The following is a 27,073-nucleotide window of genomic DNA, read 5'->3' on the forward strand; positions in this document are numbered from 1 at the left end:
ACAAATTAATCTGGATGGCACTTTTAACTGAAGCCAGATGGGACAGATCAGTCCATGGAGTGAAAGTGCTTCCGTGAACCCTTGGTGCTACACAGATCTCCTAAGGATATGTGGAAAATGCATCTCTCTGAACTACTGAAGCGGGCACATAATACTATGATGTCCATGCTGGTTTGTGTGCACACCAGTCAGGACAAGCTTTATGTGCAATCTAATGGGAACTGACCATGGCAGGGTGATGTGAAGTATCAAGCATCCAGGAGAAGTCCAGTGATGGGCAAAAAATAAGCCCTGTCCCCAGGCATCCATTATTGCATCCATTACACAAGTGAAGAAGCTTTTACAGCTGAGCTCTTTTGATGGAAAGGATAAGCAGAGATTATCTAGTGTGGCTTTTTCAATCTGTGTGGCTGGCCTCCCAGGGAAAAGCTCTGATCTTTTCCAAGTACGGCACGTGTGTGTAACCCCAGGGCAAATGAGAAATGGAATGTGTGTCATTTATTTGTTTAGTGCTTTGCAAACCTTCAGCACCCTGTGTTGGCTACTCAGTGCTGAATGCTTATTGTTCAAAGGACTGCTCCTCGGTAGGACTAATCCAGCCCTGGAGAGGTCGATGGGAATCTTCCCCTTGACTTGAGGGTGCTTTGGATATAGCCCCAATCTTCCACACTTCGTGTTCCCATTGAACTCAGCAGGATGTCTGGATGTGCAAGGAAGGAATCGCTGGTCCTTCAGTTACACAATGTCAATATTAACCAGCAAAGTAAATACAAGCAACGGGCTTTCCCACACATAGCAATTAAATATGCTTCCTCTATTCTCTGCTGCTTTTTACATTAAAGGATCTACATTGTTTTGTTTTAGCTTTAATGATTGTAGCGGGGAAGCAGGTTTAGAAGAGGGCACTGTAATTCCATGTTACCAACAGGACATTATAATGTGTTTTTTGAATATGGCAACAGCAAAGCAGAGTTTAGTAAGCGGGTTTTGCATTGTTTCTGGTCAGCTACAATACACAGACTTAGTTCATCCTGTTCATATGTTAAAAAACTAGTTTAATCACACAAGATAACTCATCTTTTTCTGCCATCTAGTGACAAAAACTGCAGCTTAGCAAGCTTATGAACCTTTTATCCAGGCCATTTATTTTATTTAGTCACACACAAGCAATAATATATGGGTATTAACATGTGTTTTCCTGGTCCTTCAACAGCACTTCACGCGATCTGAATGTGAGATGGCATAGAGCTTGTGTTTTGCCCTTTTATGTATCATCAATTTCATAATTGTTTTTAGCCTCTCATCCTGTACATAATGACTAGGTCAGCTTGCAAGGGAGAAAGAACATCCCTATGATAGAAATCCACTTGCCATATGGGTCTTCAAAGAAATCCACCCGGCACATCATCTGTGGAGACTGTCTCTCTACAGAGGACCAGAAAAACCTTTCCTCCACCCCTGACAGGTTACACATAAGCGCACACAATACTGTTGTCCAGTGACAGTACTAAGATAATCAGTGGCCACCAGCCACAAGAAGTTAAATGGTTGCTATATCTAGCCTGAAGACTGTATATTCTCTTTCTTTCCTTCTACTGAAATTGAAGACACACTTCACCAATGTCAGTAAAATTATTAATTATACTTTAAATGTAAGCATATCTAAAATGCTTTGGTCGAGCAAGTCTTTCACCTTCTATTCCATAAAAATGGAATGTGGGGCCATGACACGAAATGAAAATTTTACTAATCTGTGCCAAACCATTGCCTTGTCCTGCCACATGAAAGAATTTTCTAGCGTCTTTTATGTATGAACTTGGTGCCCATTTCTGCATTTTTAATACCACTTGATTAGCAAAAGTAGTTATAGAAGACTGCATGATTTTTCCCTAAACAAGAAGTGTCATTCAGATCTCATTAAAATAATTTTTAAAAATCGACAATTCTCAATACACATTGGGTCAGGCCCAAGATCAGCCCACGGAGAAATGATGGTGACATTCAGTCTCTGTACTGCATATATATAATTCTTGGCAGGACTGGAAAGTAAATTACCTCCGCCTGTTTTTCCAGACAGTGTCAAAATCATCAGATAAGGTGAGCAAGAATGACAACGCACATTAACATATTACTGCTAGCTTTACATGAAACGTTGCAGCCTTATTAGCAACAGCTGGCCACCTTGTTATACTCATTGCAGCAATTTTACAGACTAGAATTAACAAAACCAAGCCATTATTTTGCCATTGTTTCCAGTGAATGATGGTATTATTTCAACCTCTAGTAATGGGGAAATATTGCAGTATCTTATTATATCTGTGTAAGGCATGGGCGTTCTTAATAAAGACCACTCTGCACATGGGGGATTTGTCTTACAGGTATTTGATTGTTGAAGATTTATATATGTGATTCTTCTGGACTGTGACAACGAAATGGCCCATAAAGTCCTTCTTTGAATGATAACATACCCCATCACAGAAATTTTACTGTCATTTTAATGAAGTGGTTAGAAAGATTATCTATGCCAAAACACTGCACTTTTAATTTCAAATAAAAGGAAAACAGTTCACATAAAAATTACATGTTAATAAGAAGCATTTGTGTGAAATAACTATGAAAACTCTAACTGACTTTTTAACTGCGCTAAACAGAAAGTAATGAGAAGACTTGTAAAATACTAAGGCTACGTTTTATAACCATCTCATAGAAACAAAGACATGTTCATAACTGTGTCTTTTCTCTGAGGAAGTTAATGATACAACCTTTTTTTTTAACTTTGCATTTTCTTCATTGTCTTCAAGTTACATCACTTTGCATTTATGTGAGGAACGAAAGAGATCCCTATCTATGAAATAATAATTAAAAAGAAAAGCAAGGCTAGTACTGTTTTTGTAGCTTACATCAAGGCAGGGTCTTGCTGGAACAAAGCCAGATGACTGTCCTGATCCCCAAATACTCCAGTGACACAAGCACAGAGGGTTCTTTGAGAGATCAGCCTCTGAGGTAAAGAAGAAAATACTGACCACGAGGGAAAAGAGATAAAAGAGATATTTTCAGACACCGTCATGCACTTGTATTTTTTAACTATCCTTTTTCCACTTTGAGATGTTTTCCCACAAACTCCCCTTAAGTTTTACAAATAAATAGACCACACAGAGAAATCTTGGATGAAATCTCAAAAACAACTTTTGAAAATAAGGAACTGTAATCACCATCCAGTCATGTTCCTTTGGTGATTAGTGTAAAGCAGCCACCATGCCTGTGAATGTCACGGACCAAACCCTGAAAGCACAAGATACAATCATAGAAAAAACTGCGAGATTTTTTGTTTGTTTTTATTTTTTAGGAGGGGAAAATATTCGTAACAGTGAATAGTTTTCAATTTCCAATAAACCTTAAGACTGAAAAGCCTTTACTTCTATGAGGCTAAATAGAGCTAAGCATGTATTTAAGCCTCTAATACCTTAGGAATCTTATCCCTGTATTTTCACAATGAATAATTTAGAGCAGTAATACTGGTGTCTAGCAACAACAATTCAAGAAATAATGACCTGAAGGCCAAGACTATTAGTCATACTGTAGTGGTGGAATTCTTCTAACTATATCCAGGCACCTGCTTGTGTGTAAGTTATCCTGCCCCTCCCTTTGCTGTCAGTGCAGAGCTAGCCAGTGAAGTCAATGGAGTTCTTGGTGCAATTTGTCTTACCCTGAATTAGTTGTCAATATTTGGTGGACATGAATCACAGGCTGAACTCTGTCAGCTCAGCTGGCCTGATCTGCACTGATTGCAGCCCTAGACACACAGGGCTGTAGTATCCACATCGGAGACACTTAAAGATATCTGTAACTTTTTGCTGACTTGTGATTAATTCAAAAGTTTTGTGATATTATTTCTCCTTCTCAGTTGATAAGATATAAGCAAGATGATGTATCAAATATGCTAAAATGCCACTTCATTGCAGCTGTTCGTCAAGTTTATGGGGCTGGCTATCTGAGGACCTCACACAGATGTTCTGGTTAAAGATGCTGTTTTGCAGGTGCAACAAAAAATAAGGGTGGTTATATGGAAAGGACTGAAACACCTCCCGGTTCCTAAAACAGGTGTTTAAAATAGCTATGTCTTTTTATATTTGCATTAAAAAACATGCAATTTTATTTAGACTCTAGGTACATAAAATATCCACCTTGAGCCCTTGGTATGAATCCCTCTAGTTTTCTTTCTAAATTACACATTAATTAACCAGATTTTATTCCTAGAATAATTAAGATATTGTCAAATCACTTAGCCTCTGGGTAAATCCAGAGGCTAAATTTAATTCCTCAGCCACATTCACACACAGCCCTTCTGTGCATGTGTTGGTGTATTTGCAGAGGGTGTGATCAAGTGTTTGTCTGGCTCAGTAACTCCTGCATCAAAGCCCTAGAGAGGAAATGCTGTGACGACAGCAATGCAAAATGTATGTGTCAGTTATAATTACATTGCTTTTTATTTACTCAGTGTAGACACTTGTACATTTAGAAACAGACTGAGACAACTGGCTGATTTTAAAAGAGTCATGAAAGAGACATCATATGGTTATAGCCATGAGCTTGCAGAAAGTACGGATACAGATGGACTTGTAGCTTTGTCACAGTTTTTGATTGCATGAAGCCTAGGAAGAGTTTAATGCAGTGAGTGGTCAGACGGTCAGATGGGCTGGTAAAAGATCATTCAGACTCCTCTTTGGAGCATGTTTATTTGGTGAAAATGGTCAAGTATGATTATAGGTTTCATTAAATATTTATCTTATCATAAAAAATAACATTACATTTGACTTAGGCTACCAGCAGCAACGTCAGTCTTATTCTCCTGGTTCAGCTCATGAAGTCACATTCTTGAGTGACCTGGGTGCAGCTTTTCAAACCCCAAAGATGTGAAGTAACCCAAGTATACTTACTTCCAGAAGTGAGCTAGAGGATCTCACAGTCACCATGGCCAAAAGACATGTGCACAAAGCTGCTGTGGATCGGGTGGCATATGGTAATTTGTCCACGTGCCTGTGTGTCCTCCTGGCCTAGTTAGAAAGGTTAAAGCAGTTGTTACTGCATGACAGAGCTGCATTCTCAAGGAATTGGGATGGCCTTGATCTCAAGGTCAGAGTATGATTTTCAGACAAGAAAATAGTGTCATATGCTGGTTTACAAGTTATTGTATCTGCTTATTACATCTTTCCCCGTATCCCTTCTAATGCCAGACAAACAATATTAATTTACTACAGTTCCAAATAAGCAGTAAATCATTAGCCACCAGACAGTGACCACTGTGCAGACAGGGGCATAAAGGACATTCCTACTTCTTCTGTTTTGCATGAACATGTAATCCAATTTGCAATCTAGCTGTAAGTTATGGGAATCAGTGATCAGGGTTATGTTCCCAGATCCCACACACTGTCTCTGTGCAGCACTGAGCTAAAGCTTGCCATTTCAGGGAAATATTTCAGGCTTTCATTGACCAAGGGCCATGAGAGTCTGATGGAAGGAGCTAGCTGCGTGCCAAGCATTATTAATAATATTAACATATTAAAGACCATCTACTTACTGCCAAGCAAAATAAAATTAAATCATGTTAGAATACTGGGAAAATCTCATTCAATAAAAAAGAACAAAAGCCATAGGATTATTTATTCTAAGGTCTTAGCTAGAGAATATAATTTCAGATCTCAGGCCATATGTAATTTTGAGGGCATTTTCAGTCATTTTCTTCATTTCTTTGTCATCAAGCAGTAGAGTGATCAGCAAACATGCTGTCAGTTAGCAGGGACTACTAGTGGGTTTTCTACTCATCTGGAGATAGGGGGACTATGAAACACTAGATGGGTCTCCAGTTTGTTATACATGTAACTGGTCCCTCCTTGGGAACTAGGAAAGGCTACTGTGCTGGTAGCCCAGTCCCACAGAGAAAAACCTCTCTTGCAACCTTGAAGTCAAACGTCTTGGGGAGAGGGAGGGAAGGAGATGACCAGCACTGCTATCTGCACAGACAGCCAGCTCGGCTGACTATCGGCTTTGTCTCCCTGGAGCCAAAAGCAACTCCATCTAGCTACCTGCAGCAACAGCTCACCATTTGCCACTTTCAAGGAAATGTCGTAAAAACAGTTCAGTTGAAAAAAACATGAATTTCTCTCCTTGAGGCCTTTGTGTTCCTTGCTGACCTTTCACAAATACCATGGCTGGGTGGATCCCATTATTGGTCATAGGCCTTGAGATTTGCCTTTGTCTACATCATTCACTTGAAAACACATGAAATACTACACAAATCACATAATCAGGTGATGTTTCAGGCTCGAGTAGGACCTTCAAATGTGAAGAGTCAGCTCTTACTGTGGCCTCAGACCTGGAGAGCAGTAAAGAGGCAGCTGCCTTTATAAACGGGCAAGCTGAAGCGATTCCCATCCTAAAAGGATCTGAGGAAATACACTGCATTCTGAGTGCAGACTATGCAGTAAGACACATATAAATAAAGCCTTGATTTTCACATACATATGAGATGATTTACATATTTAATACCAAAAGTGCAGAGAACAAGTCTGGCTGGTACGTGGATGTAAATGCACGTACCTTCATTGCTGGCAGGGTATGTGTTTTCAAGGTTTTGAAAATGGACAGATACTTGTGACTGTGAACATATGAAATGTATAAAAAATATACAGCCATATCTGCGATGCCCTTAAAGGTGTGCTGATTTACACTAATAGGAGGTGAAATGAAACTAACGTTCCTCACTGTTTCTTAATGGAATACTGTCAAGCGTTTCTTGATCCTGAGCACTCAGAGTCATCTGCTAGAAGCAGGGAGAAAATACTACCGTTGAATAATCACTGCCTGGAAATTGTGATGGTGTCACAGAATGGCTCCACAATTAGCTTCCAGGATTCTGTAGGTAAAAGGCAGTTGAATTCAATAGAAGGCCAGTTTATGCAGCACATAGGAAAAAAATCCTGACTCTGTTAAAAAATAAAAGTTTTAAATTGCACTCTGTTTTAATTTTGAGTCCTACACACCAAATCTGCCTTTTCCTCTATTTGCTTACACAGGTGTTGATCTTATTCGAATTATTGTTCAGAAGATGGATGTATATGTGTCACTAACTGTAGCAGTTAGTGCACTGTCCCTGAGGATCTTCTTGGGAAAAACACTACAGATGAAGGAACAGATGCAGAAATGCTATGCAATGTGATGACTTAATTCAAAAAAGTTCATGATTATAGAAGAGGAAGCAAAGTGCTTTGTGCTTTTCTAAGCAGCTCCTGGCCAGGGTCATTTAGAGCCACTGGCCTAAGATTAGCAGCATTTTACTGCCAGCCCCAAATTCAAACACTTTCATTAATTTTATTTTGGCAGAACCTAATGTTAGCAAGAGGTAGATGCATTCTCAATAGTTGGAAAAAGAATTTCCTGTTCACCTCTATTTACAGTTGTTTGCATTTCATTCTCCCCTATTTAGGTGAAGCTTTAATAGTTTACCATTTCATGAAAGGCTACAGACATTTCTCAGCCAGATCTTGTCCTAATGAAAGAGTAAAGAAAATATTTTAAAGCAGCATCGCTGACAGTCTACTGGTGATATTACGTTTGAAGTGCAAGAGTTCCCATAGAATTTAGTGTGGAAAGGAAGCTGGGACAACCAGTATTTCAAATTCCAGTGGTTGTCGAGACAGTTTTCTGTTTGTTAGCAATGATGACAAAATGCCTGTTGCTACTTTTACATTGCAAACCATTTTCCTCCTGTGGTTAATTTATTCCAGGTGAAAGTTTTGGAGAAACATTGTGTATAGAATCTACAAACAGCTAGATTCTTTAAGTAGATTTACTAAACGATATTAAATATAATATTAATCAGGAATAAAAATGGCACGTCTCAGCAATAACAAACATTGAAGGAAGGCAGAGGGAATACCACATCCTCCCGCACTGAGCCAAGAAGAAATCCTCTTGGGAAGGTGAAAATGGATTTACCATGGATGGAAGAAAAAGGATGTAGTGTGAGAGGATGCCATTTTCTCAGCCTTAGGCAATACATAACACATTTTTACCAGCTGGAAAATGGTGTTGCTGCTGGTTACAAAATAACCATGGCAAGTTTGACTTTGCCAAATTTGAAGGGCCACACTCAGGGAAGCAAGATGGTGGGAAAAAAAGTTTCAGTGGGGAAGAAGACTTCACAGGACCAATGAAAAGGACCAGGAAATCAAATTATCACAAGATGCTGCTCTCTGAAATAACACATTTAGTTATACTGATCATCAGCATCTCTTCCAAATGTTAATTATTTCAGGAGTAAGAGCCACAGAAGAAGCACTGGAGCCTCTTTTGGATGGACTGCACTCAGATTTTGTGGGTGGTCTTCTACTGCATATCTCCAACGTGAAAGGTCTTGCTGGCTCACTTACACCACCGCTTTGTGTTTATCCTGCAAGCTGAACTTATGCTGTCGTCTTGAACAGACAGTGTGCGTTTACTCTCGACATCATGGAATTACACAAAGACTTAATGATTATAAACAAAAAGTTTTAAACACAATTCGCTTCCTATTTATTCAATTGCAGACACATACTCCCAGTTTTACTGTGGTTTCTCTTTGGCTGTATTCAATTCTTCATGGGCTTTTCTGCAATATCATCTTAATTGCTAGCTTTCTGCTCCCTTCTCTAACACTGTTTTTCAGAAGTACTCACCAAAATCTCAAGCACACAGCTAGCAGTACCCCTATGGTATTCATGCCTAGTATCTTTATGGTAGTTTTGAAGCTGCATGAGAAAGCCACAAAGTTTAGTGCTTAATATGCTAAATTCTTAATTAATTTATAACAGCACAGCCTCCCACGACTGGGAAAGCAATACCACTTTATGTTAACTGGCATTGCACCCACCACCCCAGTGAAAAAGTTTATATCTGAAGGCTAAATTGAAATCATGGATATCTGAATATGTATATTTAAAACTTAGGATTCCTAATAAATTCACGGACATGACTTAACACTTTCAGCAGCGATTTTCCATGGTTTTTAGTAAGATGTACAAAGAAGTGATACATACATTGAAATGTGGCTTTCTGTGGCCATTCTCTGTACCTGATGACTCCTGATTTTTGCAGTACACCAAGCTTTAACCATTCTTAAACTAAAGTCTGTATAGGCTGTTCATCTATTCATTATAGAACCATAATCCACTGAACAGGGAAACTAAAAACAACTGTGTGGCTAATAAACCCCTGAGTGCACTGGAGTGTTTGCAAATCTCCAGTTTCACAAACTAGCCCAGGATTTTGAATAAGCTTGATTTGTAAAAGTTCACTGACCTAATCACCCAGAGGGCCAAGGTTGTTCAGGGTCTAAGAAAACAGTGTGTTCTTTAGGTCATATTTCTTTGCTAATTTAGGGGAAGACACTCCTTCTGTTCATTTTACAGACCAGCAGTTTCCCTAAAGTTGCTGAGGCTTGTCTTTTTTGTCACAACCCTGGTGTGATTCCAGAAGAGTCAATTCCTCCTACCTGAGGAGGAATACTGTGTCAATGTCAAGAACTGGAATTCTCCAGCAGGAAGTTTTCACAGGAAATGACTCAAAGAATGTCCTGAATGTATCATAAAAATACAAGTAATGCTACAAGTTACAAAGCAATGAAACAAAGGCAATAAGGTTAATAAGGTCACTTCTACACAGCATAAGACATCTGTCCAAAGAAGCACAGCTCCCCTATGACCCAGATGATGTACAGCTTCTGACATTATCCTTAAGGATCAGGCACCAGCCAAGTCATAGCCGAACTGTCCATCTTGGATGGGTGAAAATCTAGAAGAAAAAAAAAAATACAGAGAAAATGTACTAATGAGAGGTGACAAAGGATGAAGAAAAGGGAAGTGACATGAGAGCTGAGATCCCAAAATGGACTGACAGGGTGCTGGAGGGAGACCAGAGTCAAAGCAGTCCAGCAGTGCCCACAGCTCACAGAGGATCTCCAGGGCAAGCCAGGTGGAGATGGTTGTCATCCAGGCTGCTCCACATTGGTGCCTCCAGGATAGTGGGCTGTGTCCACTAAGGCCTCCATGTGGTGTCTTGAGATAATGCTGCTAATGCAGCACTGTGGGGAGCCAGTTCCAAGAGCCTGAAATTATAAGAGCCCACCTGAGAAGTCCATTTTAGTATGATGCCCAGGAAATATGTTTAGAACAGGATATGAGAGTATGAAGTGTGGGATCTGCTGGGATAGAACTGGGAGACTATCTGAGATCCTAGGGCTACTGGCGCAAACCTGAGCTATCTTGTCCATGTATCTTGTAGGGAGGAATTTTTGAAAAGAGCTACTGCAAGAAACCACTCTGGGTTTTATCCCAGAGGAAACCAGTTGGTTCACACCAAAGGAGAAAAGAGCTAGCACGTCTATGAAGAGACAGGGGAAGCTAAGTTATTTGACAGTGTAGACAACATCCTGAAAGTAGAAAACCTCTAGCAGAAAACAGCTATGTCCTTTTATTTAAGATTAATACACTATTCAAGTTTCTAGTTAGCCTTGTTTGCTGAGCATTTAAATAGAGAAAATAGAGAAGTGGACTAATGAATATCCTGCTTTGCTGGAAGATCTGTGGTTTTAGTCAAAAGCCTTCTATTTTGGGGTTTTGGTTTTGGGTTTTTTTTTGGTTGTTGGTTTTTTGTTTTGTTTTGTTTTTTTTTCCTGACGGATCCATGGAGTTATTTTGCCATGTTGCCTTCAGTTCATCCAGCTCACTCACTGTTACCACTTGGAACTTGTGGCACTTTTCAGGTTGTTTCTGATACAAGAGGGGATGAACTATGGGGTCCAGCATCTCTTGGTAGGCCAGCTATCTGTGAAGAAGATATTATGTTTCTTTACTCCTGGATCCAAGCACTTTTCAGCTACCACATGGAAAATTTTCGCTAGGCGACTTCTCATGGTTATAATCCCAGTGCTCAGCCTTGTTATGCCCTTGGCTTTCAGATAATTTTTTGTTAGCATCTTTTTATTTTTGGCTTGTCTACTCACATCTTCATCAATGCATAGAAGCAATAGCCCGTCATCTATGTTTAAATTCCATTCAGAGTGAAAACCCTCCAGCCAGCTTGGATTACTGATTAGCCTTGCGTATACCTTAGTTTAGGATGATGTTTCCCATCATTGCAGCTATCTAATTCCCTAAAGAGTGTACTTGTTTCTTACATTTTTCCTGAATTAAGGACAGCTGTTATACCTGCTAGCTTCCAAAGGTTTTTCAACCAGAATAATAATACAGGCTTTCTGCCACTGGCCATTAGGACTAATATAATATTTATTTTTAATTCAGTCATTGACATAACCTTAGATTTACTTCTTTCCTCTACAACCTACTGGTTTGGAATACCCTCAGTCTTTACTTCACGGTCCGTTGCACTTCCATAGCATTTCTTCCTATACTGTAGGGTCCCTACTTCTTTTCCAAAGTAACCTCTTTTCTGATCTTGTTGATTTTCCATTACCTTACAACCTATGCACATGCTTACCTCTTCTCAGCCAATATCTAGTTTACCCTGTAAAAATTAAATCCTGTTATCCAAATTCTTAAGTCACACAAACCGCTGGTAACCTTTCTGACCTCTGTCAAAAATTGTTTATTACACCACCTTGTTACACAGTCCCCTTGGTGGATACATACTTCGGATTTATTACTTAAAAATCTGCCCTATTCTTCCTGATAGGCAAAGGAAAACTTAGTTTATTTTTTTATAAATACTCTTCTTCCTCAATTAAACGCACAAACATATGCCAACTTGTTTCTGATTCATGAAATGGCTTAGGTTTTCATCAGCCTTGTGTTGAGGGAAAGATTTTCACAGTCAAAAGAATTCTTAAAATAAAAAACATTAATATTATGCTTAAATTATAAGGTCATAAGCAGTGATTAGCAATAACAGGATAAACCAAAGTGCATTAAATCATGTAAGTTTTCAAATCCAGCTATGGATCAATGGAGGCAAAATAATGATTCCCAACAATGGCTGGATACCAGTTTACAAGACTAGGGTATTTCAGTCTTCTGAATTGTCCTCTCACAAGTCATCAATACCTTTAGCAGTATCTGGCACGCACGCTGGCAGCCTTACCTAAGTCTCTGTCTTACAAAGAAGTCCGTGAGTACTTCTTAGTAATATGGGAACAATCCTGTTACTGGGAAAGTCAAAAAACAAAGATCAGGGAGACAAATGCATAGAAATGTAGAGTCTTTCCTTTGGGGAGGTTTTTCACTTACTTAATGGGCTCTGTACCAGACCCTTGAGGAGAAACCCTGACCCAATTAATTCAGTGGGAATTTTGCCACTGACTTCAGTGGTGCAGGATTTCGTCCTTCCTGTTCACATGGACCCAGATCAGAGCCCGTGTGAGTCAGTAGCCCAGGGGCACAACAACTTCTCTTATTTATGCCAAGTTTTTCTCTTATTTCTGGATGACTGTGGATTCTTATCAATATAAATGGGACTGGTACTTGCTTTGGAGGCTAGCATACATCTCCACATCTTTTCTTCTTTACTCAAGAGACTTGTTTCTTAGGCAAACTGTTTCTTAGCCCAGACAGAAGGACTGGCTTTTTTTTCCTTTTTTTTTTTATTTTGTTTTTGTTTTGTTTTGTTTTGTTTTGTTTTTTTCTAAGAAGTAAAATATAAAAGCAGTTTCCAGAATCAAAATATATGCTGCTGTTTGTTGGACTAATGTAAGTCATGTTCTGAAGACCTGGACATATTGCAAAACACAGAATACTTAAACTCTTTCTTTGGCTTTCAGTTACTGTTTACTAACTTGTACATTCTACACCAAATATGAATCAACTAGGAGGTGTATCTTTGTGGTAGCAAACCCTGAATTGACCTCCATCTTCAACAAAATTTTCTATTCTACCAACAGAAAATCATGGTAAATTAGGGGGACTAATTCATTTAGAGACATGTGCTGACAAGTTTGAATGAATAGCTTTCTTCCTCCAGTCTCGCTAAATGTTAGTCTAAGAGCATACAAAAATTAGTCACAAACAGAAATTGTATAACATCAGTCACTTCCAAAAAAAAAACTTCCAGAGAGCTCCTGGAAATTATTTGGAAAAGCGACATTAAAAAAAAAAAAAATCTTTAAACTGTTTACAGAGGGCACATATTTGCTAGGGAAAAAGATGACGTCTTCAGACTCCAGTTTTTGATAAGTGTCTAATTTCTCTTTTCTACAATATCCTCCTGTTCCTCTACTCTGTTTAATGAGCCAAGGCTGTTACATTGTAACAGCCAAGGAGCATAAAACTCTTCTGATATGTTCATTTAATCTAATGCTTCAATGGGAAAGGGTATTTCATTTAATAGGAAATTTATTCAGAGCTTGTGGAATAATACCTTTTTTTTCTTCAAAATTTTATAGGTCATCCAATGAAAGGTATACTGGAAAATTAAGATGTTATATTCTGCGTTGTGTTAGCTAGATGTAAATCTGGAGGGCTTCTTCCTGGAAAACAGGTCAAATTGTCAAAGTTGAAAAAAATAAATATTTGGAGACTCTGTAAAGCTCGTTAGAAAACTCATGATAACCCCACGGGAGATGTGATCTGCTGCTGGACTATTCTAGCAGTAAATTACTATATTTGCCTCAAAACCTTTGGCTATTTTGAGTCTGTTGGTCTTGATCATTGTGTCTGGGGAGCAAAGCTGATCTCTACCTATTCAATTCCTCTGTGCTCACATCTACCCAAACATGAAGAAAGCCTTCAGTGATCAGCCTCCACTAGCTTGCAGGTTGGAAAAAGGCCAAAGTCAAGGAGGACAAAACTAAAAAATACAATAGGAAAGATGTCACATGAGAAATAAGGGATTCTTCAGACCTTAGTACCAACTGTGCAGAGTAACTAGCGGATAACTTCTACCCAGCTACACCATATGACTGAGGTTCAGTCTGTTGGAGAAGAATAATAGGGGATTGCCCGTTTTGGAAGGGATGCTGATGACTATTGCCAAAAGGTATTACTAAGACTCTGTTATCCTCGGAAAATTAACTGCCTGGAGTTGATAGTTGGAAGCATTTTTCCTGGTAATTGACAGACAAGCACAAAAGAAACAGCTCTCCTGACCTCAAAAAGGTAAGAAATAATCCCTAACTGAGCCTTGCCACTTAAGTTTAAAGTGCCCCTAGACTGAATTTACAGGGTCTCTGGTTACAAGAATGGACACTGAAAAAATAAGCATCTGGAAAGGAAGCTTCAAAAATCACCTGCACTGCGGTTTTCCTGGCTCTTGCCTTTGCTTCCAGAAAAATAGAGCAAACTCCGTCTTTATTAAATTAGTTCTAACATGGTAGTCTGAAATAAAATGGATTATATAGTCTAACGTATGCAACATAAACTCAGAATTTGTATGAAATTACTTTAAAATCTTGTAGGCTTTTATTTTCAGTTGCACCCAAACTACGAAATCTCTCTGGCTATTTGAAGGCAGCCGACATGTTGACCTAGTAACAGAATCTGGCAATCTATTTGTCCTTCTTTCTTGTAATAAAAACTCTTATTCAAGATACACTGTGAGAAGAAACCAATCTCCTGTTTGCCTTTGTAGGTGAGTTAGGGTTTGTCTGCCAAAAAGTTCAGAGGTTTGTGATAAGAAGTTATGTTGGGGCTAAGTGAAGCTCTCAAGGGGATCCACTTGTTAAAACATTGATTTTGTCCGAGAGCTGTATACGCTTTCCTGACTAAACCGGGTCTCTCTCTTTTTGTTGCATTAGTTTTCTAGGAGCTAAAAGGAGAGGTGAGAACTAGCTCCTACACACACACTTTGATTTTAATGAATGTTAAATCTGCCTTGTAAACAGGTAGCAAGAACAAGTAAAGACTAATCAAAGATGATGACATTTCTTTCTATTCTCCCACATTCACAAACACCTACTCAAACTTTCAAGCAGCTGGACCAGATTCAAAGCCTACAGTCATTCCACTGACTTCAAATGGCTGGGACAGAGTGATGCTGCCTTCCTCACTCCGAGCAACAGTATTTCCTTATCCTGGTTCCTATTAAAGTTATTTTCTAGGTGACAAGCACCTATCATTTCATCTTCCAGCAACATAGTCTGTGATTACTATCACTACTATATTATGTCTCAGTCTAGTTTTCCACTTCTCACCTAACCCTTTGAAAGCCTTTTCTGAGACCCTAACTCATTATCCTAGTTGACAACTGCTTACTCTGTATTTCCACTGAACAAGACTTTCACTGTTCTGTGCCCTTGCAGAGACATAATCACTATAATACTATAGTGTGAAAACTTGTCTTCATACATCCATGTGAAACTTGGTGGTTTTTTTTTTTCTTTTCTTTCCGTTTGTGAAATAGCACATTTTTCAACTAGAGTGGGTTCTTGCTGCAACTGCTATCAAAGTGCTGTTATCATAAAACATCTGTCCTAAATATAAGAACATCTGTTTCTCAAACTTCCCAGTCCCCCTCATTTCTTTGATAGCTTTTCTTTGTAAGGGAAGTCTTTTTCTCTTTTTTTCTTTTAAGTACTTTGCTTTTAACATTTTTCCTCTTCATTTAATGTGTTAAGCTAGTGCTTCACAAGCTATGCCATTCTGTGTTTTTCTTGTCATTCTTCCCTTATTAGAATATCTATCCATGTAATATCATTATTTCAGATTTTCTTATAAGACAAATTGTTCCTGCATTGATTTTTAAGTGCTGCCCAAGCAGCAAGGCAAAGAATCCTGGATTTCATTCTCCATGAAATGCTGACGCTGAGGTTATGAAAACAGTCTAAGGACCACTGGCACCAGGTACCACTCGAGTTCATTAGAAGGCAGCCATTTAACTCCTGTAACCTCTTTTGCAATTTTTTTTCAGATAAATATTGCTGAAGCCAAATATATCAATGCAGACCTTCTAAATTACTCCCTCAATTTTGCACTCCAGCCCTATGCAGCAGAGCAGAACCTAATCAATTTATTTTGCCAAAATAAAAGGAAATTAAAGCCTCAGCAAAGTTGCAGCTGAACTCCCACTGAAAATATGGAATGGACTTTATAACTCACTGAGACACTGGAGCTCACTTTCAGTGACAAATTATGTAAGCACTGTAGCGCAATTCTTTCTTGCACACTATTTCTCCACTTAACTCCTGTGCAAGCACATAACTGCTGCATTGTCATAAAGGTTCTCAACAATTATTTCCTTTTTATTTAACTTGAGCTGCAACTACTTTGATCACACCTTTTAATTCCGAATTATCCTGAGCGGTGCCTTGCGGGCAGGGCTGAATGCATCTTGGGTCAATTACTGCTTCACAGCCGTATCATGTCTTAAAGCACATAACGTTTCCTGCATGTCTCCTGAGGCAAAGTCAGCTCAGCTGGTGAGATCTGATGCCTACACACACCATGTGCTTTTAACTGAGCTTTCAGCAGCTTTATAAAGTGCCATTCACCCACCTGCCCAGTCCATTGAACAAGTGAGATGTGTCGAACCGGATTCCTTCCTGACATAAATCAGCATCAACTTAGGGAGTTGTACTCAGTCTCACTAAGCAAGAAATGGGGCAGCAAGCAGGTAAAATCTATGTTGTCTGCACAAATATCCTTCAAATATTCATGAGGAGTCCTGATATGGGCCCTTGTTTCAAATGAGTAAACCCTGAAACTTGCCCTGAGTCCCTGTAACTTGCCAGAATCTTCACATAGATCAGGGAAATAACCAGATTCTAGCTCTTTTAGTATTAATATGCATTACTGAATTGAAGATTAAAGGAAATTTAAAACAGTTTGTCCTTTGCAGTTTCTGAAACATTAGCAATATGATTCATGAGTGACTTGGAGCTTTGAGTAACTTAAGATTGGGTTAGACATTCAATTCCCTGACTCTGTGAACTCACTGCTTTCAACTAAAGTAGTTGGGAGTAACAACAGCAGTTTCCAAAACAACATTTGCATAGCCTGATTCAGTGGCAGCAGTATTATAAGTGGACAAGCTGGACAAATGTGGTTAAATGAGCTTTGGGATTTTTTAGTTTTACTCTCAAACACTTTTATGCCACTACATTTTCCCTGCTCTTCTTAATTTGGCAGATTCTAGCTGTGATCCCTAAAATGTATTTTGCTGCCAATCAGTTTTCACCAAGCAGGAGAATCTGTCATTAAACTTCCCATATATTATTGTAGTCAGCACATTTCTTTTTTTGGATTAAGGCAACTGGCTGTGTTCCTCTGAGGCTGTTAGTTAACACTTCTCTGGAAGTGAGAACGAAAAGGCTAAAAACCTCAAAAATTCACAATAGCAGTGACCTTTGAAAATTAATACTGAGGTGGTTTGTGGCTGTCTTTTCTGCTGATACTTTTTTGAAAGTCTGGCAAAAATGCTTTATCTGCTTCTTTGTGGGTATTTCTAGAGAACCTGCTACCATAAATGCATGAGTACTGAGATGTCCTTCCAGCAAAGAAACAGCTTCTAAGGCAAACAAAAGTAAGAAATTGAAGAAGACAAGAAATCAATCAAGCAATGTAGAAAGGAAAAGTTCAGTGGGGCCACTCGAGGTGAGGTCCAGAAGCTTGATTTCAGTCTTGTAGAGCAAAGAGGAAAAGGAGCAGGGTCCATCATCAGGTCTAATTATTGACAGTGTGGGTGTTACATCTGACCCATCATCCTCATTCTCTCTGTAGTCCATGGGAAGAAAATGCACTTCCGGAGAGCAGCAGCTGTGTTTAGACTACAAGCATCTGTTTCTCTCCACTGTCTGTGACATGAGCTTAGACATTTAGTCCTGTTAGACAAACCAGAACCTCACTCAGCAGCCCACTCTTCCTAGATATGTCTTCAGTTTCTAGACACCAATATTTCCAACCCTGAAAACACCTCTGCCTTGGCAGCACTGAGCATCTTGTTTTGCCTCTTAAGCCTGAATTATTTCTACATCTACAAACTAGTAATTCCCTTACCCGTTGTGTTACTCAGTGTAGTAGGTTTTCTCACAGTATGCTTGGGACATCAGAAGTCCAAGACTAGCCATAAAAAGAGATGGGCCACAGCCTCAGTACCCTGTAGGTACCAGTACTGGTATGGATCAATGGCAACACACAGAATGGGAAAAATCAAGGTTCACTTCTTTGTGCTGCCTGAGGGGATCTGAGCTGCTACATCCCAGGACAGTTCCCACATGCCACATTTATTCTGAGTTCCTGAAGTTCCTCTTTGCATGGAATAAGAACGTACTACTTGGATGAGAGAGGAAAAGAAGCTAGAACAAATATTTACAGCCCACAATATAGGGTTTCAGTCTGTGAAGCAATGAATATCTGACAAAGTCTTTGGGGCAAGACCAGAGACCTGTAAGGCCTTCAGTCACTCCTACTCTTTTGCATACATAGCAGAACAAATTTTGTTGAATAAATTATTAAATTCCAGTGACTCTTTAAGGCTTGCCGATTCAGCCTTTCATTCATTTCTAGTGCTGAAAGTCACATCATTCAAAACATGCTTGAGCTACTAATTGTTTATTTTGTTTTTAAATGAACACTGTAGATGCAAAAAGATTGTACAGTGAGACAGGCAGATCTCTGAAGACAGCCATACAGATCTATAAAACGGCATTATAGAACTGCACAGGCCAAAGTTTTCAAAACAAGTATGTAAATGTAAGGTTTTTAAATTCAGGTTTCAGCACCAGAAAAAGAATCTCAAACAGAACAAATGGTACTTTATCTTGCTTTGTCTTTGATGACATTGTTGTTTAGGTACTTATACAGGAATTGCACAGACTAACATTAATTATATATCTGAAGAAACCACTCTTGACGCCACTGTGTACTAAATATGGATTTGCCAACCAGCAGTATGTAAAGAACGCAGTGGTTTTAAGCACAAAACGATACTCGGAGAAACAAAGCTCTCCAGTGTAACAAGAAAGAGAGTTATCTTCATTGGCATTTTTGACACCCACAGTTCCACCATGAAACTTTGGTTCTTGAAGGTAAAAATTAAGTTTTGAGAGGAAACTAAAACAGCCGTTCATACCACATTGTAAGTGAGAATATTATAATGTGATTAGAATGGCCGTTTTCAGTATATATTCAGCATAAGAGTGGTGCTGAATACATACACACACACACACACATATATATAAGTGTGTGTAAACACACATACCTCTACAAAAATCTGAGACAGCTCAGTAGCGCTGTGTGGAAGAAAACAGGTGGAAGAAGGTTCTTTTCCTGTGCCAAGGAGTCAGTGGGAAAGGAATCGACCCTGCCTCCCTACCCAGACTCTCAGGGTCTCTGTGATGGAGCCCACTGTAGCTCCTGAGCCAGTTTGGTCTTGTCCTGAATCCAAGCGATGTCTTCAGAAAGGCAACACAGAGCAAGAGCAAGCCTGGAGAGAGAGCAATAGGAAGGACCATCAAAGACAAGAGCTGCTCTGGGGCCTTTCTTACTTACAAGACTGTCTCAGTCTTTGCTTTGAAGATTTTCTTATAATGTGCCACTTATTCTGTTGCTTGCATTCCCAGCCCTTTCACTGAGACATTTTATTTCAGAACAGCCCTCTGACAATGCTGATGAAGGAAAACTTTATTTAATTTAATTTTGTTTGGCTTTATTAACCCAGAGCAGAGCAAAAAAAAAACGAGATTTTGAGTCAGGGCTCTTGCCGTGGTGCTGTTACTTTCCAGAAAAAGAGACCCCTTGGGCAACGTTAGCTTCTCCCTAAATGCCACCATGAACACCTCCCAGAAGCTCTGTGCCATGTCGAATACGTGACCTGATTCCTGGGTCCTCTCTGCCACACAATTACCTTGATTTGTGGAGGTTTGATACAAAGTTCAAAATGTTCTTTGCAGTTCAGAGGACAGAAAGATGGGACATGTTTAATATGTAATTCACCTGAGATTTCCACTGCACGAAAACACCATAATGACAGCTACATTTAAACCAGCCCTGGACTGTAATAATTTCTAAAGTGGAGTTTTTTACTGCTGTATTTTGCTGTATACCAGAATGGGTAAACGTGTGGATCCAGCTCCCAAAGGATCAAATGGTAAATCTGCTAAGAACCAATTTAAGATGCTTATTGCTAACTTTGCGAATTCTCTAATCTCTTGCAGTACACAAAGTAAATATGCCCTGGGAAGCATTGTTCCAGTGCAGAAGCAGGATAGAGACAGATAGGAGGATTATGGTTGGTCATCAGTGTGCAGCTAAGTCAACACAATTTTTTTCAAAGAAAACTGAGTTATATGAACATCTTTTCTATGAAAATATCTATATCTCCTATGGAGAATTTCAGATTTTCCATAATAAAATAAACTTTTTTTTCAGAAAAAAAAAGGTTCTGGTTTGGGTTCTTCCTCTTTCACATGTGTGAAAAGTTAAAATTTTCTGCAGTTAAAAGGGAAAGCAGAAAGATTTTCCAACCAGCACTAAGAAACATGAGTAGTTTAGGAGAGACCCTTACATCTGAGGGTAAAACAGACCAGGTCACTGCTGCCTCTTGGGAGCAGAAGGGGTATCACATAGAGTTGGTCTTCCTGGTTAAGGTGGTTTAAGCATTATTTCAATGATTCAACAGCCACAAAGTGCTGGAAGCTCTGTGGTACTTACAAGAGGCACAAATTTGCCCTTTGATGGAACCTGGGGTTGTTATTAAAGCTGAAATATCAGCTTTTCCTTTCCATTTGTACACGGTGAGCTGCAAGGCTGAGCCCTGCTTTCACCCCATGTATGGCCACAGAGAGCCATGGGTACTCCGGTTGCATGTAGATTTTTTGTATAGGTTACATAGCCTCTCCGTATCTGGGCTCTCAAAATGACTGGAGAGATTTCTGGCCCTCCTCCTTATCACTCTTTTGTGTAGCAAGGGATTTCCTGGCTGAGGAACTATAATCATTTTGATTTATTAATTCAAACTACAGCAAATCTTGTCCATAATTTGCCAGGTCCAGATATTGAAATAAACAATATTTTTAGTAAGTCCTTAAAGTTCCTCCAGTATCTCATAGCTGCACAAAAATAACTATTTGACAAACCCCTCGTGGATCAGAAATAGAATAATCTGACAAATTGCATACCGCACCAGGAAGAACAGTTGAAATAGCTGACAGCCCAGCTTGCGGTGTGAATATCTGCAAGTAAAAATACTCATACAATACAGACATTGAAGGAGCTTGCATATAGCCAGGCTTACTGGTAAATTATTTCCAAGCCAAAAATAAGTAAAAGTTGATACGTCCAAACACTAGCCAGCCAGCTCCAGTCATCGTAGGAGCTCTTTTTGTTCATTGTTTTGGGCTCCCTTTGACAGAAGATTGATATGTGTTACAGGAGGCATTGCAGTGATTTCCCTATCAAATAACATGTGTGGAGAAAAATATCTGTAGACTGTGGTGGCAAAGTCTCAGTCTGACAAGGACCTCTAGGGCAGTAAGGATATTATCTTTGTCGTCTGGCCAAGTTTTCATGGAACAGCAGTTCACTTCTCCCTGTAGTTTTTTTCTAAAGCCATGTGTGAACACGAGTTGTGAGCTGGATTAGGAGAAAATGAAATATGCATGAAAATGGCTACCTGTTATATTCAGCAGTATGTTTCAATAACAACTTAATTTTTCATCTTAGCATCTTAGCACCTATACTTTTTAAGTCTCAAAAAGTAAAATTATAGAGGTAGATACACACCAAAATCTTAGGTGGCGGTACTGTCATTTTTTGAAAACTCTGAAAACAGAATTAACATTTCTTCACTTCTCCTTGACTCAGTGTCAAGGAGTACCAGGTACTAAAACTTCAAGAACAGTCCTATGTAAAGCCAGTATTTCAGGACCATCTCAGTGTCACAACATAACAACAACTCTTGACTTAATACTGAAATAAAGGCTATATTGCCATATGAATACTTGGAGTAATATACATCATTGAGTCAAATACACTTGTAGGATATGTACAAATTCTTTTTCTATCCATCCCATTAAAACACATAACCATAAAATCCTGATTGTTATTTTCACCCCAGCGGGACTGTGCTAAACAAAACAACAAACATCCACTACCACAGAGATATTGCTGTCGGTGCTGTTACTCTAACCGTATTACGAGAAATGTTGCCTAATATGTTACATCAAATAAGACCCCCTGATAATAAGAGCATTATTACAATAATATCAGAGTCAAAGCAAGAACTGGTGCATATGCCTAGTTTTCTTTTATCCTACACAAAAAGCCATTAAGAGTGACACAGCATGTAGCTCCTCTGACACAGCTCAGCACGTAATTGGGAGGGATTCACTGGTTGCCTGTGTCTTACCATCCCAACTATATTATCCTGATATACAGCAGAGCTCACAGGTGACGGTATTTGTTGTTGCCACCCTTGACCCTTTGCCAGAACACAGAGAAGAAGCCATAAGGAAGAGTCAGTCTGGCTCTTAGGTTACTATCTACTTCTCCGCATTTCTCTCACAAACAGCAGAAGTTCTTTACCTTTCTGACCCCTTCTGCTTCTTTGACTATACTCATTAATTGGACCTGATCTTTGTTAAATTGCCTCCATATCAGCAAAAGCAATACACTATGTGAACACTGCTGGGTATATGGCACTGGTAATTCTGATACATTTTATATAACCAAGAATAGAGTAAATATGTGACCAAATTAGTAGCGTATAAATTACCTGCTTTTCAGGTTGGTTTTGTTGCATATTTCATTCTCTTCACCACAGAAAATATCTCCAAGAGCTCCATTAAATGATGTCTCTGTACGCCACCATAATGTGATGTTAAGAGAAGACCCAATAGCCTTTAGTCCTTGTCTTTCCTCTCCATGCAACAGAGGTGTGTCAGTGCTCCCCAGTCCTGGGTGAATCATACAGACCCAATCCTGAATTTCTTGTTGGAGGAATTATTCCAGGGAGGCTGAAGTTTTCTGTTGTTTGTTAAATTAAATATATCAAATATATTTTTAAAACAACAAATATGAACAAACAATACACATGTACATCTGTGTTTAGGGCACATAGTGAGGTTAAAGATGGTTTATATTAATGCTCAGAAATCAAAGCACTCTAGAGCAGCTACACTAGAGTTGGGAAAGGAGTTACGAATGTATTAATGTGGCATTTTAACTCTCTTCTTTGCTGAGGAACTCACTGCACTAACATAGCAGTGAGTTTTCAGTTGGAAATAGAATCTATCTCTAAATGAGATAGCCTAGTGCAAATCTATGGTGAGAATAAGAGTTTGAATAAATCCCTAGTATAAGCTGTTTTGCTTCAAACATGGTTTCTTGAAACAATCATTTTGTAGCTAAATAATTTGTCCAATAAACATTACTTGTGGGGTTTTTTTTCATTTTACTGTGTAATATGCCAGCAATCATTTCCATATGGTCTCTGTGTACTCTGTGATTTAAGGTTTCTGGAGTTTACTCTTCCACTTTACTTCCCTGCACACATACAAAAATATACTATAACATGCATATTTTTCTATCCTCTAAAACCGTATGACTAATTACTTTCTACTATTAAGTACCATTGTGTCTAACACAGATGCAAAAAATAGATACCGAACAATTTTTCCACAGTTCATTTAAATGTATAATATATAAAAGTGAGAATTTCTATGCATATATAACCACCTTATACTTTCAGCTAAATTAAACTCTCTCATATGTACAGTACAGATAAAGAAGAGAAAGGAGAAGTAGTTTTAAGCTCTGAGGTTCCAGCTGCAATCATACCTCTTTGTATAACATCAGGAGGTATTTTTAAAGACACCACCCAGAGAGAGGTTGTTTGTGAGAATCTTTCAGAGAACAAATCCAGTGGGTCTGTAGCTATCAGGATGCACTTCTCTCAAACGGAGAGAAGGCAGACTGCAGTGCGAAGAGAGGTAAGAGGGGAACTTGAGGTTTGCAGTACCATTGCCATTAGTTTAAAAAAGAGTGATCTCTCCCAGTAGGGAGATTTTGACACTTTCAGAGGGCTGTTCATCCTACCCTAAAAATGACCTAAGTGAGCCTTACTGCTGGAAACAAGATCATTCCCAGTCCACATCCCCAGAGGAAGCCATTTGAGGATTTTGCCTACAGAATGATTTGGCATAAACTAGATGCCTAATCTTTAAGCTGCTAAAGGAGATGTTAGGGAGCCCATCCTCTGCCTCAATATCAAATAAAAGAAAAAGCAGAGTGCTGGGTCTGGCTGGGGCAGAAAGGTGACACTGGCATGGTGACCCATGGTGGTGCCAAACCAGGCTACGACTACTGCTGCAGCAGTTTCCCCTATGGGGTGTCTCCTCACATCACAAATGTTTGTTCTTCTTTATTTCTTTTCAAGATGATTCCTTCTTTGTTTAAAAAAAAAGAAAAGTCTTTGTAATTGCCCAGTTACTGTTTAATGCAGATGACGTTCATCTTCTTTAGTGTTAGCGTATTTGGGCAACCGCCCTCCCAGATTTGTGTACTTGATCTACACGCACACTGTGTACACTTCTAGGCTTAACAAGCACTGTTATCTAGGACATTTGCCAAGGCTGGATCATGTGAGCCCACCTCAGTCATGCTCTCCAGTGATCTTCCCCGCCTTCCCTTCCCAATCTTCTCCAGCAAGCTTCTTTAATTAAGAACTTAAGACATGTCCCATTGAGTTAGACCAACGGGCCATCTAGCCTAGTGGCAACAGGAAATGTTGCTTCAAAGTACACTATTAGTCAGATTTTCCCAATCTCAGAGGCTTATGCAATGTTTTCTGAACCTTCTTCAATTTTGTAACAGTTTTAGGCTGCAACTAGGAGACTTGAACGTGGCTTTTAAGCAATGAAATAGGTTTGCATAGGTTTCAGCATGTATGCAAGTTGCTCAGATACACCATTCTCCAAATGTAAGATTCACTAATTTTTTCTTGAAATCATGCTTGTGACAGGTGAATAAGCACAATAAAATATGAAGTTGGACAGATAATTGTGTCCTAATGCATTAAGTCATTGATCATAGCATGACAGATATTTATGTCCCAGTGACACAAAACTTCACTTTCTGTGAACATGCTGAGGAAGTGAAGAACTGGTGCTGAATCAATGTAAGTGGGGCTGAATCAGCGTTAGATCAGTTCAGCACATTGCATCATCCTTCATGATCAAAGAAAGTGAGGGAAGCCAACGAGCAGCCAGCACTGCCGTCATCCCACACACATAAACCGTCCTGCCACACACCACAGAGCACTACAGAGCTGAGACAGATACTAATCCGTGGGAAACAAGAAGATTCTGCTCACCACAAGCAGCACTATGATTAGTGGTACTATCAGAAGAATCTGTGCCAGTGGATGAACCCATAGTCTATACTCTTTCCTAAGTAGATTTCTCAAGTACCACTAAAACGGGTTAGCTATATGAATAAGGAAAAATACTTAAAATATTATGCAGGTCAGCTTAATTCCTGGCATTGCATTTAAATGTACCCTAACTTTGCTGACCACTTTTCTGCTCACTCACACTCAGCCCTTTGCCAACCAGAGGTTTTCTGACTTACTGACTTCTCTTCCCAGCTTCTGAGCAGGCACCAGCAGCTCGGTACCATCAATTTAACTCTGCCATTTTTGTCCAAAACATCTGCTGTGGCAGCAATGCAACAGTAAAATTAGGAAAAGGATCTCTCTTCCAAAGTAAGGAATCATTTTAGTCATTATCGTGCTCTGCTAGACCCTGCTGCCATGGGTAGTGCTTCAGCCCACAAAAAAAAGGCTATGGGGCCATGGCAATGGACTGGAAGGAGGCTGAGGAAAGGTAAGACATTTTTTTGATGTTGGAAGGAGTAAAAGAAGGAAGTAAGAGGAGAAGCCAGTGACTGGAAGGAGAAGCAGAGAGTGCGAGTGTGATGTGGTGAGGAAGTCAGGAGGGAATTAGAAGATCTGAAAGCTGAACAGCCTCTCAAATTCCCCGTGCAGAAGCTGGTGGGAGCTGGCTAATGGAGGTGTAGGAGTCAACGGAAGCACAGAAAGCAGGGATACAGATAAAATAGCAATCTAGGACTTAGATGTACAAAAATAATGGCCAAAGACCTTTATTTCAAATGACTAAGCAATATTTTCTGTTGTATTGCTCCTTTTCCTCTTAGGAAAATATCTTCTTCTCATCTCTAGCATGTTCATTGGCCCTTGTGGTCCAGTCATCAAGGGAAATTGGGAGCTGCATGTGGTTGGGTTGTTCTTTATCTGATGCCAGAGATGTCAAAAGCCAAATGCAAGAGGAGTCTCCATTTTTCACAGCCTGAACCTAAAGCATGTGCTTAATAGCATGGACTTCATATTAAACTCTATCAGTAATCTGAGTGGCAGACTTCAATGTCACACCCGTCTCCTTCAATTCCCTCATACCCACACAATTGGCTAAAAGATAAGTGGTGTTTGAAAACTGGGAATTCATATGGAAGAAAAGTGAAATCATTGTTTTCTAGGTAACAAACTCTTGACTCCACCCTGATCACTGTTATTCTGAGTTCCAGAGACTGAAAAAAAGCAAAAGCCTTTTCTCAGCTGAAATATCCACAGTAAATATTAACTCATGACTGCATAAAAACTCCAAGTGCCACAATTTGATGCCAGTGACACAGAACAAAAAAAAAAAAAACAACTGTTCTGAACAGACTTATAGTTACCTGCCTCTTTCAATAAAAAACAATGGAATAATAAACTCTCAGTGACTAACAAGCACTTGGAGAAATCTTCATGGCCAGATATGTCGGATGGGTGGCTACAGCTATAGCTGTGAAAATAGCTGCTGCAAGCAGTGCAATAGCAAACTGCAGCTCTTCAGACGCTGTGCAAACACACAGCAAAGATGCTCCCTTGAACAAGACAGGCAGAAAAGGGAGTGAGAAAGGAAAATGAAGTCCAGATCTGAAGCAACTTGTCGAAGAGTCAAGAATAAAATACAATTCTCCCAAGTCCCAATCTAAAGTATTTTCCACTTTCCACAGGACCTTGCTGTTTACTCCTTTTTACAATTCAAAAGTCTAGCCTGAGGGTGAATTTTTGAGAAAAGTTTGATTTTTGTTGT

The sequence above is a fragment of the Chlamydotis macqueenii genome, chromosome 2, assembly GCF_036417535.1.
Source record: "Chlamydotis macqueenii isolate bChlMac1 chromosome 2, bChlMac1.mat, whole genome shotgun sequence".
NCBI lineage: Eukaryota > Metazoa > Chordata > Aves > Otidiformes > Otididae > Chlamydotis > Chlamydotis macqueenii.